The sequence below is a fragment of the Lagenorhynchus albirostris genome, chromosome 17 (assembly GCF_949774975.1).
Source record: "Lagenorhynchus albirostris chromosome 17, mLagAlb1.1, whole genome shotgun sequence".
Classification (NCBI taxonomy): Eukaryota; Metazoa; Chordata; class Mammalia; order Artiodactyla; family Delphinidae; genus Lagenorhynchus; species Lagenorhynchus albirostris.
This window is the reverse complement of record NC_083111.1, coordinates 71,653,491-71,667,311: the sequence shown is the minus strand read 5'-3', so window position 1 is coordinate 71,667,311 and position 13,821 is coordinate 71,653,491. Positions and strand designations below refer to the sequence as shown.

The window sequence follows — 13,821 nt, the reverse complement described above, 5'->3', positions numbered from 1 at the left end:
TGTGCCCTCGGGCCATGCCCGCGCCTCCCAGAGCTGGAGTTCCCTCGTCTACGCCACCGGGAGGGCGCCGAGCCCCCCAGCGCGCCCCCGGGCGGCCGCTCGCCCGCCTGCCGCGACTTGCCCAAGGTCACCCGCGCCCCGTACCCCGGGTTGTGGGGTGGGGGCCGGCGCGGGGCGGTCCCGGGGCGCCGCGCGCGCTGACGCCGGGCCCCGCGATGCGGCGGGGACTGGGCGCGGGGGGAGGCGGCTTCGGCGGGCGTCCTCCTTTTGTGAGAGCGCCGGCGGCGCGGCTTCTCGAAGGTAAACGGCGTTTCCTCTTCCTCCTCGATGCGTCTCTTCCTTTTATAGTTATTTCTCGCCTGGCAGTCGCCGGGGCTGCTGCTGCTGCTGCTGCTGCTGCTGCTGGGCCGCCGCGGCGGGGGCCGCTCGCAAACCTGTGGCGGTGACGTGAGACCCGCCAACCCGGAAGCAGCGGCGGCGGCGGCGGCGGCGGCACCCGAGGCTCCGAGGCTCCGAGGCTCCTGCGCTCCAGCGCCGGCGGCTGCGCTCCCCTCGCCGCTCGCCCGGGCCGCCAGGTACGTGCCCGGGGCTCCTCCGGCGCCGCCGCCCGGGCCGCCCGGCTCGCTTGCGCGCGCCCTGGGAGCCGATCTGCCACCGGGGAGGGCGTGGGGTGCGGGGCGCGCGCGCGATGGGTGCAGGGAGAGGTGGGAGTGCGATCCGGGCCGCGCCGGGCGCCCTGCGGTTGGAGAGGGGGCGCCGCAACGGTGGGAGTCCCCGGCGCGTGGGGCGCCCCGAGGATGCGCCTCGGGGGGGAGGGGGCTGGAGGGCGCGAGGGGCGCATGCCGAGGGGCCGCCGCCCGGGTCCGCCCAGCTGTGGGGAGCGCGCGGCTGCGCCCGGAGGGAGGGGTGCCCGGCGTGGCCGCTCCCCCGCAGACCCCTCCTGCTAGCCAGGTGCGGGCGCAGGGTCTGACCCCGGACGCCGTGCACCCCCCAACCCCCCAGCTAACTTCGACTGGGGGCTTGGAAGGCCAGTCTCTTAGAATTGAGGAACTGGAGGGGGTGAACAGAATCTCCCTTGGCTTCAAGACTTCCTCGTGGGGTAACCACCCGCCTCTGTTTAAAGAGCACTTCCTCTTTGCCTTTTATCTTTTCGTCGTATTTTTTTTCCATTTTTTTTTAAATGTAAGTTAAGTGTTAACGAGTGGATGCCCCTGCAGCCTGCACGGCTTCCCTGGGGTTGTGTACACACCCCGTGGGTATGGAACCTTGTGTGTCCTGTGTCGGGGGTGGAAGGAAAGAGGAACCGAGGACTTCCCTTACTGGAGCCCCCGGCGGCGGTCTTTGATCCTCCCCCTGCCGCAGAAATGGAGCCAGAGGGGGAGGGGTTGAGTGGGAAGGAGGCCCCGCCGGGGAGTGTCACGAGGACTTTGCACCTAGGTTTAATTCCTTGCTGTGCCACTTAATAGCTGTGTGACCTTGGGCAAATCGCTTGCCCTCTCTGAGTCTTAGGCGCCTGTCTCTAAAATGGGCTGCTTTGAGTTGGGCCTCGAGAAGAGGAGCGTGTATTTCCTGGCCTGGAGAGGGCGCAGTGATTGGACGTGTCATTGTCAGTCACCTTTAATTTCTGCATCCCCACTGCCTAGAAGGGGGGCCTGGGGCACATGGGAGGTGCTCCATAGATACCTGTGAAATGAATAGGTGGGTGGTGAATTTTCAGAAGTGAGTGGCTGGGTGTGGTCCCACATTTTGGCTTCCTTGCCCTGTAACATCCATTCCACGGTCCCCAGAGAGCCACATTTTGCCACCTGGGATATATGTAATCCACCCCCTTCCCAAGGAGGATTAACTTGTGAAAATATTGACTTCTTATGAAAAGGAGCTTAAACTCTGACTTTGAGCCTCTCCTATTCTTGGAAGATTGCATTTAGTGGAAATGAAAAGGAAGCCTCATTTTGATTGCCACCGCCAGATGACTGGCCGCCGGGGCGGGCTGCCAGGGCTGACAGCTGGGCTGATTTCCCAGGCATTGGGGTTCCTGTAAACAGGAGGAAGCTAGGGAGAGGTGGGTTTTCTCCTAGGTGGGGCGTGCAGAAGTGGTCAGCTGGCTTGAGTTTTCTTCCTGGGGAGGCACGTTGTATTTGCATTATCTGGATCCTTGCTAAACTTTAGGCATGGGGAGGGGCAGAGCGTGTGTGCTGAAGGAGCCCAGGGTGGATTCACCCTCAGGGGTACTTGGAAATGGCCTTAGTATAAAGGCTCACTGTGCATTTCCGCAGGTCACTTGGGGAGATTTTCAGGTAATTTTGCTTTCTCTGACAGCCATTCCTTTTCTCCTTTCTCAGCTCTCAAAGGCCTGTGTGCACTTCTCTTAGGATCCTTAGCTGTGCTTTTTTTTTGTTTTTTTTCTCTCACAGCTGGAGGGCAGGAGATGAGCCTGAGTGCTGCTATCATTTTAAGAGGCAGAAGCAGGCACCTCTGTGTGGCCGGCTGCGGTTTCAGCATATGCGCGGATTCATTTTTAAGGCATAGAGTGGCCATAGTTACCTATGAAGTAGAGATTTTATTCTCATCTTGCGACTTAGAGAAAGTGCAGGACTTGGCCCAAGACCCTCAGCCAATTAAGCAGCAGATTCAAGGTCCTTCCTCTAGACTTCCTACTGCAGAGCTCTCCCGCTTCCTGGTGCACTGTGCTCCCTTCTGAAGGGCCTTTGTGTTTCCCCTGGCACCTGGCAGGCTGTCTGGCATATGCTGGATACTCAGTACATTTTTTTTTTTTTTTGACAGAATGAACAAAAGAGGGATGGTTTGCTCTTTGTGGAGGTACAGTCTGTCTCTACCTCAAGGTCAGCGCACTGGCCTGTAGGTGACCTTTTGCACTTGTTCTCTGGCCATTCCTCCCAAGTGTGTCTTGGTTCCCCATTGTGGAATCCCAGTCTCTGTCAGTTCCTGCTTCAGCACCCAGAGCCCATGACGGGAGGGACTCCTGAGGGGCACCAGTGCCAGGAGGTTGTGGCCTTAGGCCCATCATCTCCCTGATGGAAGAGACCACTGTCCTGGGGCTTTGGAGGTTTGCGACTTGGCCGCCAAAGCGGTTTCTCTCTCTGCAGAGAAACCATCTTCCAGCAAGCATTGTGGCCATAGTGTTGTGTCAGTGAAACATCAGATTTAAAATCAGTCCACTTTAGCTATGCCCTGGCCTGAAGCCTTAGAGAGGTCATGGCCTTCTTAGAACTTTCTTTTCCTCATGTATAAATGGGCAAAATCATCCCTGCCCCATTCCTTCCAGTTCACAGGACTCCTGAACATGAGGGCAGGATCCACATTCACACCTCACTGCCCCCTCTTACTGCCTGTGTGCATGTCACAAAGTTCCTTCACCTCTCAGAGCCTCAGTGTTCTCATTTGTAAAATGGGACGATCTGTAGGGGGGATGGTTTTGCTCATTGCGGTCATGTGAGTGATGCTCTCAGCACAGGCCCCCGTTAAATGGCCATAATCCTCAATGTTTATTATTATCAACAGCAGCAGCAGTAGTGATCCCTGTGTCCTCAACTAGAGAGAGCATAAGCGTCTCAAAGGCCAGAGCCATGTCCCATTTTTTTTTTTTTTTTTTTTTTTTTTTTTTTTTTGTGGTACGCGGGCCTCTCACTGTTGTGGCCTCTCCCTTTGCGGAGCACAGGCTCCGGACGCGCAGGCTCAGCGGCCATGGCGCATGGGCCCAGCCACTCCGCGGCATGTGGGATCTTCCCGGACAGGGGCACGAACCCGCGTCCCCTGCATCGGCAGGCGGACTCTCGACCACTGCGCCACCAGGGAAGCCCCATGTCCCTTTTTTAACTTGAATTGGAGCTTCTGGAGAGAAGTAAATTGAGGAAGGGTGGGGGGAAGGGTTGATTTTATTCTTTTTCTCCTTCCCTGTCTGGGACACTTGATAAAGGCCTGATGAAGAAAGAATCATGATGATCCTGTTTTTCATCCATCCCTGAGGGTAAAAGGTCTTTTTTCCTCTCTCTCATAAAGTGAGCTCTTTATGTGCCTATGACACTCATTTCATATCTTCTCATAAACTTCGTATCCACTCCTTCCAGATATCACCCAAGACTTGATCCCCCCAGATTGTCAAATAGACAGAGTTCTGTTGCGTGGGTAGAACTTTGGGAGTTAAGTCTTCGATGGTCTTAAAAGGGGTGATTGGCCTCACCAGGTTGAAGGGAAGATAATAGCTTTGTAGCCAAGGATGCATGAGGTTAACAGCATCTGTATTTTCCTCTCATCCTTTTTGGCTTCAGAGGCAGCATGGGTGTGGGTCTGGGGGCCAGACTGTCTGGGTTTCCATCCTGGTTGTGCTGCCTACGAGCTCCGTGGCTTCCTCTCTCTGGGCCTTCTTCATCTTTCAAATGAAGAATAATGTTTGCTGCCTGGAAAGGCTGTTGTGAAGGTCAACACAGAGGTGGTCTGGGGAGCCTCCCAGCACAGTGTATGGCACATAGACGGTGCCCAGCAAATGTCAGTTACTTTCCTGCCACCCCTGGGCTCTTTCTGTCCTGGCCCCAGTCCCATCGTCCTGTCCCTCCGTTAACGGGGCTCCAATTCCCACTGCGGATCAAGCCCTTGGGTGACAGCTTCATCCTAGATTCAAGTTCAAGTCTCCATGCTTTTCCAAACCACTTGTTGACTGGCCACAGTATGGTGCTTCCACTGTGAATGGAGAGATCCTTGTACCAGAGCTTGTCAAGGAGAGTAAACTGGGGAGTCACTGAGTTTACGTTTTGTCCCGTTGATTTTTTTCCCTCTCCTTTCCAGACACTTACTAGCTGCCATCTGCTCCGAGGGAAGGAGACATCATGTTCATAAATACATAAATAATCGAAGTTGACGAGGAGATTTGTTTAAAGAAGTGATGCTGAGAATGATTTTTATAAATATTTAAGATAATCTGAAGCCATTAGAGGAATCTCAGGGTTTATTAAAAAAAAAACTGAAAGCATGTTTTGGAAGGGTTCCTTTCCCTTCCAAGTTGAATAAACGTCAAGAGTAGTGGACGCAGGGCCCGCAAGGGGCAGGTGGCCTGCGGGTCTGTTTGTCTCTGCTGTTGGCTGTTGGCAGTCATCCATTTATGGGGGCTGATGCATGGGGAACACGAGGGTAGTCAGAGCCACAGGACTGAGGGGGAGAGCCCTGAACATTTTGAAGCTGCCTGGGCTTCCTTGAGACTCAGAGAGCCAGTGGGTCACACATGCCAGGAGTCCCCCTGGAGGGGCTGTACATTTCAGATGCTGCTTCTAGAATTTGAGAGTCAGTGGCAGGCTTCTAGAAGGTTCCTAAGGTGAATGTTTTTTGCTTAATGACAGGCTACATTTTAGTGAGCCCTACTGAGGCCCACAAGCCGAGAGGCAGCTGGGTGGTCAAATCTAGGGACGTGGGATAGGGCATGTCAGAACCAGGGGGCACCTTGCAACACTTCCCAAACTGGCGTGTGCCCCCGGATCCCTTGGGGGTTCCCTTGCAGATTCTGAGTCACAGGCTGGGGTGGGCGGAAGGCCTGCATTTCTAACACCTCCCCATGTGATGCTCTGGGTTGTGGACCACACTTTGAGTAGGGAGAGCTTGGAGGCCCCCACCTGCCTCATTCATTTGGGACCCCAGGTGGCACTGAGGTTGTGGATCAGAATAGAGTCCCGGAGGCTCCTGGGAGCCGATGGCTTAGTTAGCAGAGGAGACAGACATGCCCCAAATCACACGGTACGAAGATGGTGGGAACTGAAGGGAGAGTGGAGAAGAGCTCCCTGCACCCACCCAGAGGTGCTCCATAGCCCAGCAGGGCCCGGGTGCTCTGGGCAGTCCAGGTGGGGTGGGAGAGGGAGGGGAGGGGGGGAAGCAGGGGGAGTGTGCCAGGCCTTCACCCGTGATAAGGGCTGGAAGGACTGGACAGGAGCCTCTTGCTCAGAGTTTCAGGTTTCAGGCGTCCCGCACTCTTTTTTTTTTTTTTTTGCGGTACGCAGGCCTCTCACTGTTGTGGCCTCTCCCGTCGCGGAGCACAGGCTCCGGACGCGCAGGCTCAGCGGCCATGGCTCACGGGCCCAGCCGCTCCGCGGCATGTGGGATCCTCCCGGACCGGGGCACGAACCCGCGTCCCCTGCGTCGGCAGGTGGACTCCCAGCCACTGCGCCACCAGGGAAGCCCCGTCCCGTACTCTTAATTGAACAGATGAGGGAACTGGGATCCAGAGGGGGAAGCATTTTGCCCAAGAGGCAAAGTCAGGACCGGAACCCAGGTCTTCTGGCTCCCAAACCGAGCTTATCACACGGCTCCAGAGTGTCTTTCTGCGAGCGCCTCGGGGCCGCCTTAGTGCAAGGCTCTGAGGCCAAGGAGATGCTGGGGGCTGGACGTCCCCAGCGCAGAAGGTACCTCTGCCCCTGACCTTCCTTTGGCAGGGGGCCGAGCCCTTAAACCCACAGTGAACAAGAAGGCCCGACGCGGGAAAAGTGATGGCTTTGAAGCCGTGCACCCCGCCAGGCTCCTGGCCTCCTCTCCCTTACCCCAGTCAGCACCCTCACGTGAGCGGGGGAGGGCAGCGGTGCAGCCGTGTGGAGGGGCTGAGGGTGGGAAGAGGCCTGGGCAGCAGGAGGAAGAACAGCTCCATCCTTGACTCATTCGCTTCGTGGAGTCTCCTGGGACCGGCTGTGTCCGGCGGCTGGGGGCTCTGGGGAGTGTTACCCCAGTGCCCACTCAGCAGATACTGTCGGACTGTGGAGCCGGAGGCGTCCTGGCGCTACCACTCAGTAGCTGTGTAACCTTGGGCGAATCGCAGGGCCTTGCTGAGCCAGAACCATCTCGGCCAGAGCTGGGCTAATAACACCTGCCTCTCTGGATTGCCTGGAGGACTGAATGAGGTAATGTGTGCTCTAGTTGCTAACCTAGCCCCTTTGTAGAAACACTCCAAAAAGACACCCCCCGGCTTCCCTGGTGGCGCAGTGGTTGAGAGTCCACCTGCCGATGCAGGGGACACGGGTTCGTGCCCCGGTCTGGGAAGATCCCACATGCCGTGGAGCCGCTGGGCCCGTGAGCCATGGCCTCCGAGCCTGCGCGTCCGGAGCCTGTGCTCCACAACGGGAGAGGCCACAACAGTGAGAGGTCCACGTACCGCAAAAAAAACAAAAACAAAAAGACACCCCCTCCCCACGAAGACATAGTCACCGCTGGGTGGGGACGGATTTGTCCAGTGCTGGTTTCAGGCCAGGGCTGTATCCTTCTGGCAGTGACGCGGGATATGGATTTGAAGGGAGGGTAGGTATGTCTGGAAGGTCATTGCAAATTGCTGCAGTGCTTTTATGCAAAACTGAACGCTGGGGTTGGCCCCCCTGGGGTTCTCCTTTGAAAGGGAGAAGAACCGTGGAACTTAGGACCTGGGACCTCCTGGTTCACACATGACTCCCTAACTGTGGCGTCTTCTGCAGCTTGCCTAACCTCCCCCGGCATCCCAGTGCCTGTTTTGCAGCTCGTTGTGGCTCTGAAGTTGGAAACCGGTGCAGTCGGCCTGGCGTAGGGCCTGGCCTCTCACAGGTGCTCAGTACTTCGAGGCCCCTGTCTCCTCAGCCTCAGGGTCTGGGACTCTGGGAGGAGTCCCAGGGGAGGGCAGGCCTTTACTGCCAGTTTGTGTGCTGGCCTGGCCCCAGCTTTGCTCAAAACCAGAGGTGAAGTACAATACAGAAAGCAGCCAGGAAGTGAAACTCAGCCAGTGAAACCCTAAAATGTCTGCTCTGCTCCCCTGAACTCTGGTTTTGTGTAGCGCCCCGAGCTCTGGAGGCATTGGAGACCGGCCAGCGCGGGCGTTCAGATCCCGCAGGCTGCAGACAAAAGCTGAGGGGTATTTCACAGTCCTTTCCAAACACGCTTTCGTAGCCATCAAGTGTTCAGTGCATTGTGGAGAGAGCAGGTCCGTCCTGCTCTTCAGCCACAGACACTGAGTGAGTACCTACTACGTGCTGGGCCCGGTGATGGGTCCTTGGGGGGAATAAATACTATGTGACCCCTGACACCCCACACAAGTCCCTAAGGGCCTGAGCAGCTTAAGAAGGAAGAATTCGGATTTGTTTCCTTGGGCTCACCCAAGCCCCGTCCCTCCAAGCCTGTCCTGTCCCTCAGGAATTGGAAAAGTGCTCTAGCTAGGTTTGGAGATAGGGCAGTAGGGAGAGTCACCGGGCACCAGAGGACAGGGTGGCAGGGTGATGGAAGGGGATGGGGGCAGGGCAGCGGGAGTTGGGGAGCGAGACAGCATATCTGACACTTTGTGTCGCATTTATGACCCAGCCAAAGGCCTCCCTAATAACAAGCCTCCTGTAAATGTCACATTGCGGGTTTTTGTGATTTTGGTTTTTTTTGGGTTCTTTCGTCTACCTTATTATAGTAATAACTTTCCCTTATCGGGCATGGACAATGTGTACTTTGCAGATGGTATTTCTTACCTCACAGTAACTCTGTGAGGCAAGTTATATTGTCCCCACCTTACAGATGAGGAAACAGAGAACACTCAGAGGCTAATAAAAAGCAGAGCTGGAATGCAAAGTGCTACACCAGCTTCAACACCTACCTATTGTTTTTACTACCTCTTCTGAGTGTACTTCAAACATAACTCGAAAAATCTCTGAAGAGAGCTGTCTACCCAGGAGCAGACGCGGCTGCTGCTGGACGATGCTAGATGTTGCTAGAAGACGGTGGTGGTTTTCTAAGTGGGCATCTATCTCATTATGATAGGCGCCTTGGCAACCATCGCTGCCGAGAGCCACCTACTGTGAACTTGTCAGCCCAGGAAGTTCCGCATTTATAAATGACTCTTGTAAGTAGATTACTTGGGCTAATTTGAGGGGTGAGGTTTTTGGTAAATTCAGTGTGAAACTGACTGCTGCTATTAATACACCTCTTGATGTGTTTGGTGTTGGGACGTGTAGCACATGCATCGTCTGCATTACTCTGTCTGCATGCTCCCCCAACAAGGCAAAGGTTTGGGGGGAGGAAGTGTGCTCTGGGTTCATGCTTTGGGGTGGATGGTTGAATTGGGCAGGAAAATCCCAGTGTTTGGGCATTGGTCACTGTGGACTTGAGAAAATAAGGTGGATACAGGATGAATCGCTGGGCTTGTAGTGTTTCCCCCATCCATTTTCAGTGTGTGAATTTACCAGAATATTCTAGGTGTGGGTTTCCTCTTGCCCAGTATTTCTTTTATCTGACCATAACTTGCGTATGCTTAAGCTTCCTGGGTGGGAGGGTCAAGAATCCACATTTTTAACAACCACTCAATGATTCTGACGCATTGGTCCCTGTCACCCAGTTAGAGGAGCCCCACGTAGCATAATCTTTTACCTGTGTACCACCTGCTTCTAACTGCTGAGGGTGGGGCAGTTGGTATAAGATGGAAAGGACATTGAAGATCACCTAGTCCCATCCTTCTCAGCCTTTTTCAGGCCACAGCCCACTCAGGAAACAGAATTTATAAGGTGTGGGTTGGGGAATGGGCAGTAAAAGAGGAAGCATCTCTCGGCTGGAGATGACTGACCCTGGGGCCACCCACCCAAAGTGCCGAGGAGGTCAGTATCTCAACACAGTGTAATCTCGTCTAGGAATCCCGCTTGGGAAGCTCTGATTCTCATCCAAGGTTGGAACCTGTTCACACAGCCCATGGAAGCCCAGAGAGGTGATGTGAGTTGCCCAGAGTCACGCAGGAACTTGAAAGTCATCTAGGTCACTCACTGAAAGAATGATCAGACCAAGGAGGTGAAAGCCCTACTAAGGACCACACGGCCAGCTCGTGGCCCAGCGAGGAGTTCTCGTGACCAGACAGCCTGTCCGTGGCAGGCGGGTTGCCGAGCCATGGTGGCCTCCCCAGCACTCACCAGCCTTGGAGGTCTGGTTTCCTGTTTTAATCCGAAACTGATTTTCTGCTAGTTCCTGACAGAGAGACACATCCCTCAAGACCTAAAAGCACCAAAGGAGAAGAAACCTTACACAGGGGACACATCTCAATCGTGAAGTCCGGAAGTCAGCTCAGCAGGCAGAACTGCATATGGTGAAAACGATTCAGACAGTCTCCTAATTTGCCCCTGAAGGATCGTTTGTGCATACGTGATTTTGTGTATGTGATGCTGTGCAGTAACACGTGTGCGTAAATGTATAGCACAAACCGTAGTGTACAGTATACGATAAAGGACAATGTACGATATCCAAAAAAGAAATTCAATTATATACAAGAGACAAAGTACACTTTTATTATTTAAATTAAAAAAAAAGCATTTGGCCCTTTGAGTATAGCTGAATACAGCTAAGTTAAATGAGCGTGAGATACAGTTCCATTGTATGTTGTGATACATTGAGGACATCTTGAGAACGTGTAGTTGTCCTGACCCGGTGGCGTGCCATATATTACACGTGTATGTACACGTGTAATATTATTATTTCAGGGGTCTCTTCTGCTTGAGTGTGATTAACTTTGGAGACTTTTGGGGGGTCCAGCTCCAGTGTGGGAGACCTAGTAGACTGGAAGGACACAGCCTCTCCTAGCCTAGTGAGGCCCGACTCCGTTTTTTGAATGAAAGCAGTCTCTGATCACAACCTCACGCCTGTGGTTGAATGCCCCATTCTGGAGTTGATCTGAAAGGGCCTCCTGGGCCCATGGGGGACTCCAGCCTTTAGAGAGGACCCCAGCTCCCTGAGGCCCTCCTCTCTCTGACCCCAACACCCGCAGTGGAACTGTCTGTTTCCCCAAGCGGTGTTTCTCAAAGTTTCAGTGGTGAAATGCAGAGGAAGTGTAGAAAAACGAATTTGCATACTTCTGACTTCACCCTGGCCCTCTCCCTCTTGGCAGTAAATGAGGAATAGGTGAGCTGTGACCTTTTGAATGTCCCCCACCCATTCCCCCAGGGACCCCCTCCCCCATGATCATGGCTGAGAATGTGGTTGGAAAATGCTTCTCTCCAGCTAACCCGATCTTTGTCTCAAGACCTTGGACATTTAAAACCCAAAGAAAAGGAACCTGATCTTTTGTTCCCGATCGTGTTAAGTGGGGCAGGAGGGAGTATTTGATTCCACCTTGGAGCTTATTCTCCTACGCATTATGGAGCTGCCACTCAACAGCAGGGATTGAAGAGCACCTGAGATGCACCTGCTGATGTGCAGAGACTGGAATGTTCTCTAAGAGCTCACTCAAGAGAAAACCCATCCGGTGCCCCGTCCTCCCCCCAGGATTGCTGTGAACCGTGTCATCCTCGGAAGGCACTTGTATCTTCTTGCTGGTGGCCAGCTGGGTCCTTGATCAACCCTTCTGGGCAATCATGGCAATTTATATCAAGAGCCATGAAGATCTTTGTAACCTTTGACCCAGTGACCCCACTTCTGGGGAGCTGTCATAAGGAAACAATAAAAAATCTAGACAAAGTGTTGCACAGAGATCTTCAACTCAGCTTTTTTGACAATAACAAAATAAGTTGGAAATAACCTAAGCGTCTGACCGTAACCAAAGACCTGAATCAGTTCTACTGTAGCCACTCAAGGTGGAGGCCCCGGGAGGCTGGGCGAAACTGAGCAAAGCAGTCATATATAGGAAAAAAGACTGGAAGGAAATACACTCCAAAATGGTGTCAGAGGTAGTGGAAGGCAGATAAGAATCTGGACGAATTTCTTTTCCTTTCTCTCTTTGACGCATTTTCTGTAATGTGGTGGCTATGTCACTTTTATGGGAAGAAAACCTCTTTTCTGTCTCTTCTTCTAAGAAACTGAGAACTCTGCTGTTTCCAGGGAAAGCAAGAAAACCAAAGTGGAGATCCCTTCCTACACGACGCATAACAAAACAGACCAGCTCCTGAAGCTTAGTCCCGGGCATTCCTGAGGTTCCAGTGCTAACAGGCCTGTTAACAGGGATATAAGACAACTGGAAAAAGAATAGCTGGTAGTTCTTGAATATAACAGCCACCCTGGATCAGACACCCTAGACCCAGGCAGAAGACATTATTGTTGCCATTTAATAGTAGTAAAATAATCAATGAGGTAACCCAGGGGTGGGGGTGGGGGTCAGAGGAGGTCATGTGACTTTTCTAGACTCACCGTGTCTAGAGACACCACAATCCCAGGAACTCTTCTCGGGTCATATGGAAATCATTTTCTGGGAAGGGTAAGGTGAGGGTCAACTACCAGTGAACAATAGCAAGGTTGTTTTCTGTTTGGGTGGCATTGTCTTTGTAAGTGGCAAGCAGAGTGAACTCTGGTTCCAATGGAGGAGAAGCTGCCCTGGTGTGTTCTGAGTGGAAGAGATGTATCCTTATGTCCACAAGCAGGGGAAGGCGCCGAGGTGAGCTACAGCCAGTTACGGGGATAGTAAATTTCCAGACAGTCTCTGTTGTGTTTAAAATGCCATTTTCTTTCAAGTTCTGTAGCTCACCTGTCATCTTTGCCTTCATTTTGGAGCAGTTCTGATTCAAATAACTCCTCAGCCATTTTTTTAAGGGAGGCACAAAAAAGGTGCCTGGGAACTAGGTGCCAAAGGTGGGTTTGAGGAAGAAACGTATGAATTAATTTTCTGCTTTGGGTGGAAAATTGAAATGGGAGTGTTTTAAAATGTTCACTTCAAGGACTTCTTAACCACTGCGGTGGCGCAGTGGTTAAGAATACGCCTGCCAGTGCAGGGGACACGGGTTTGAGCCCTGGTCCGGGAAGATCCCACATGCTGTGGAGCAACTAAGCCCGTGCGCCACAACTACTGAGCCTGTGCTCTAGAGCCCGCGAGCCACAACTACTGAGCCTGCGTGCCACAACTACTGAAGACTACGCGCCTAGAGCCCGCGCTCCGCAACAAGAGAAGCCACTGCAATGAGAAGCCCATGCACTGCAACAAAGAGTAGCCCCCGCTCTCTGCAACTAGAGAAAGCCCGTGTGTAGCAACGAAGACCCAGTGCAGCCAAAAATAAATTTTAAAAAAGGTATAAAAAAATATTCACTTCAAACCCCAAGATTCATATTTTTTGTGTATGTGTTTCTGTGATCACATAGGAAACGGGGACACGTTTTAGCATCATTTCCAAATAGCCATTTATTGAGTGTCCGGAAAAGCCCTTGTTTTTTCCATTCTCTTCCTCCTCTGTTCTCTGTTGGGCCCGGCATCTGGGCCCTCTGCTCCCAAGCACCTTCCAGAGGAAGTGACAGGTAAATCAGGCAGTTGTGCTGCTCTGGCCGAATGACTGAAGCTACTTGCTGGGCTGAGCCCTGGGCCACAGAGCTGAGTCACTCCCCTCCCTCATCTTCGCAGTTTCCAGGGTCAGGACCAGAACGCACGGTGGGCTAAGTTTCTGCCTGGGCCCATCATCTCATTTAATCCTCACCTGCACTCTGCCGGGAGATGCAGGTCAGCTCGGCAAGTCCTAGCGGGCCACGCATCAGGTGTTAGGCGGGTTTAGTAAAAGCTTTCATCCTTGGGCGAGGCTGAAGCCCATGAAAACTCCAAGGTTTTTGTTACCTGAGGGTGTGGGTTTCATCTGCTCCCGAGAGGGCGGAGGCTCGGGAGAGCCGCTGCTGGACACGAGGCCTTGCCTCTGCCGTGGGTGCCCAGCCCCGCGAGTTGCTTCACGTCCCCTCGCTTCTCTGTGGAGGGGGCATCATGAAGCATCCTTACAGGAGGAGGAAGCTGGGTGTGTGATAGGCCTGTCACCTCCCTGCCTCCCTCTCCTAAGGACCATACTCTGAGGGCTCAGTCACCCGTGTCCTCCCAGAGGGGTGTAGCTGCTGTCTGGGCAGTGTGTGTGTGGGGGCGTCTGTTCTAGGTCTGCCCTGCTCTCCCCT

At 53.6% G+C, this 13,821-nt stretch overlaps 1 protein-coding gene across 2 annotated transcripts in view; it reads left to right on the top strand.

Annotated features, from left to right (window-relative positions):
- The first annotated feature begins 353 nt into the window (after positions 1-353).
- CYRIB (CYFIP related Rac1 interactor B) overlaps positions 354-13,821 on the top strand; it is a 154,763-nt gene continuing 141,295 nt past the window's right edge. For both annotated transcript variants that reach the window (XM_060127682.1, XM_060127684.1), the window contains exon 1: positions 354-575. The gene's annotated coding sequence lies outside the window, so the exon portion shown is untranslated. The remainder of the gene's footprint in view (positions 576-13,821) is intronic.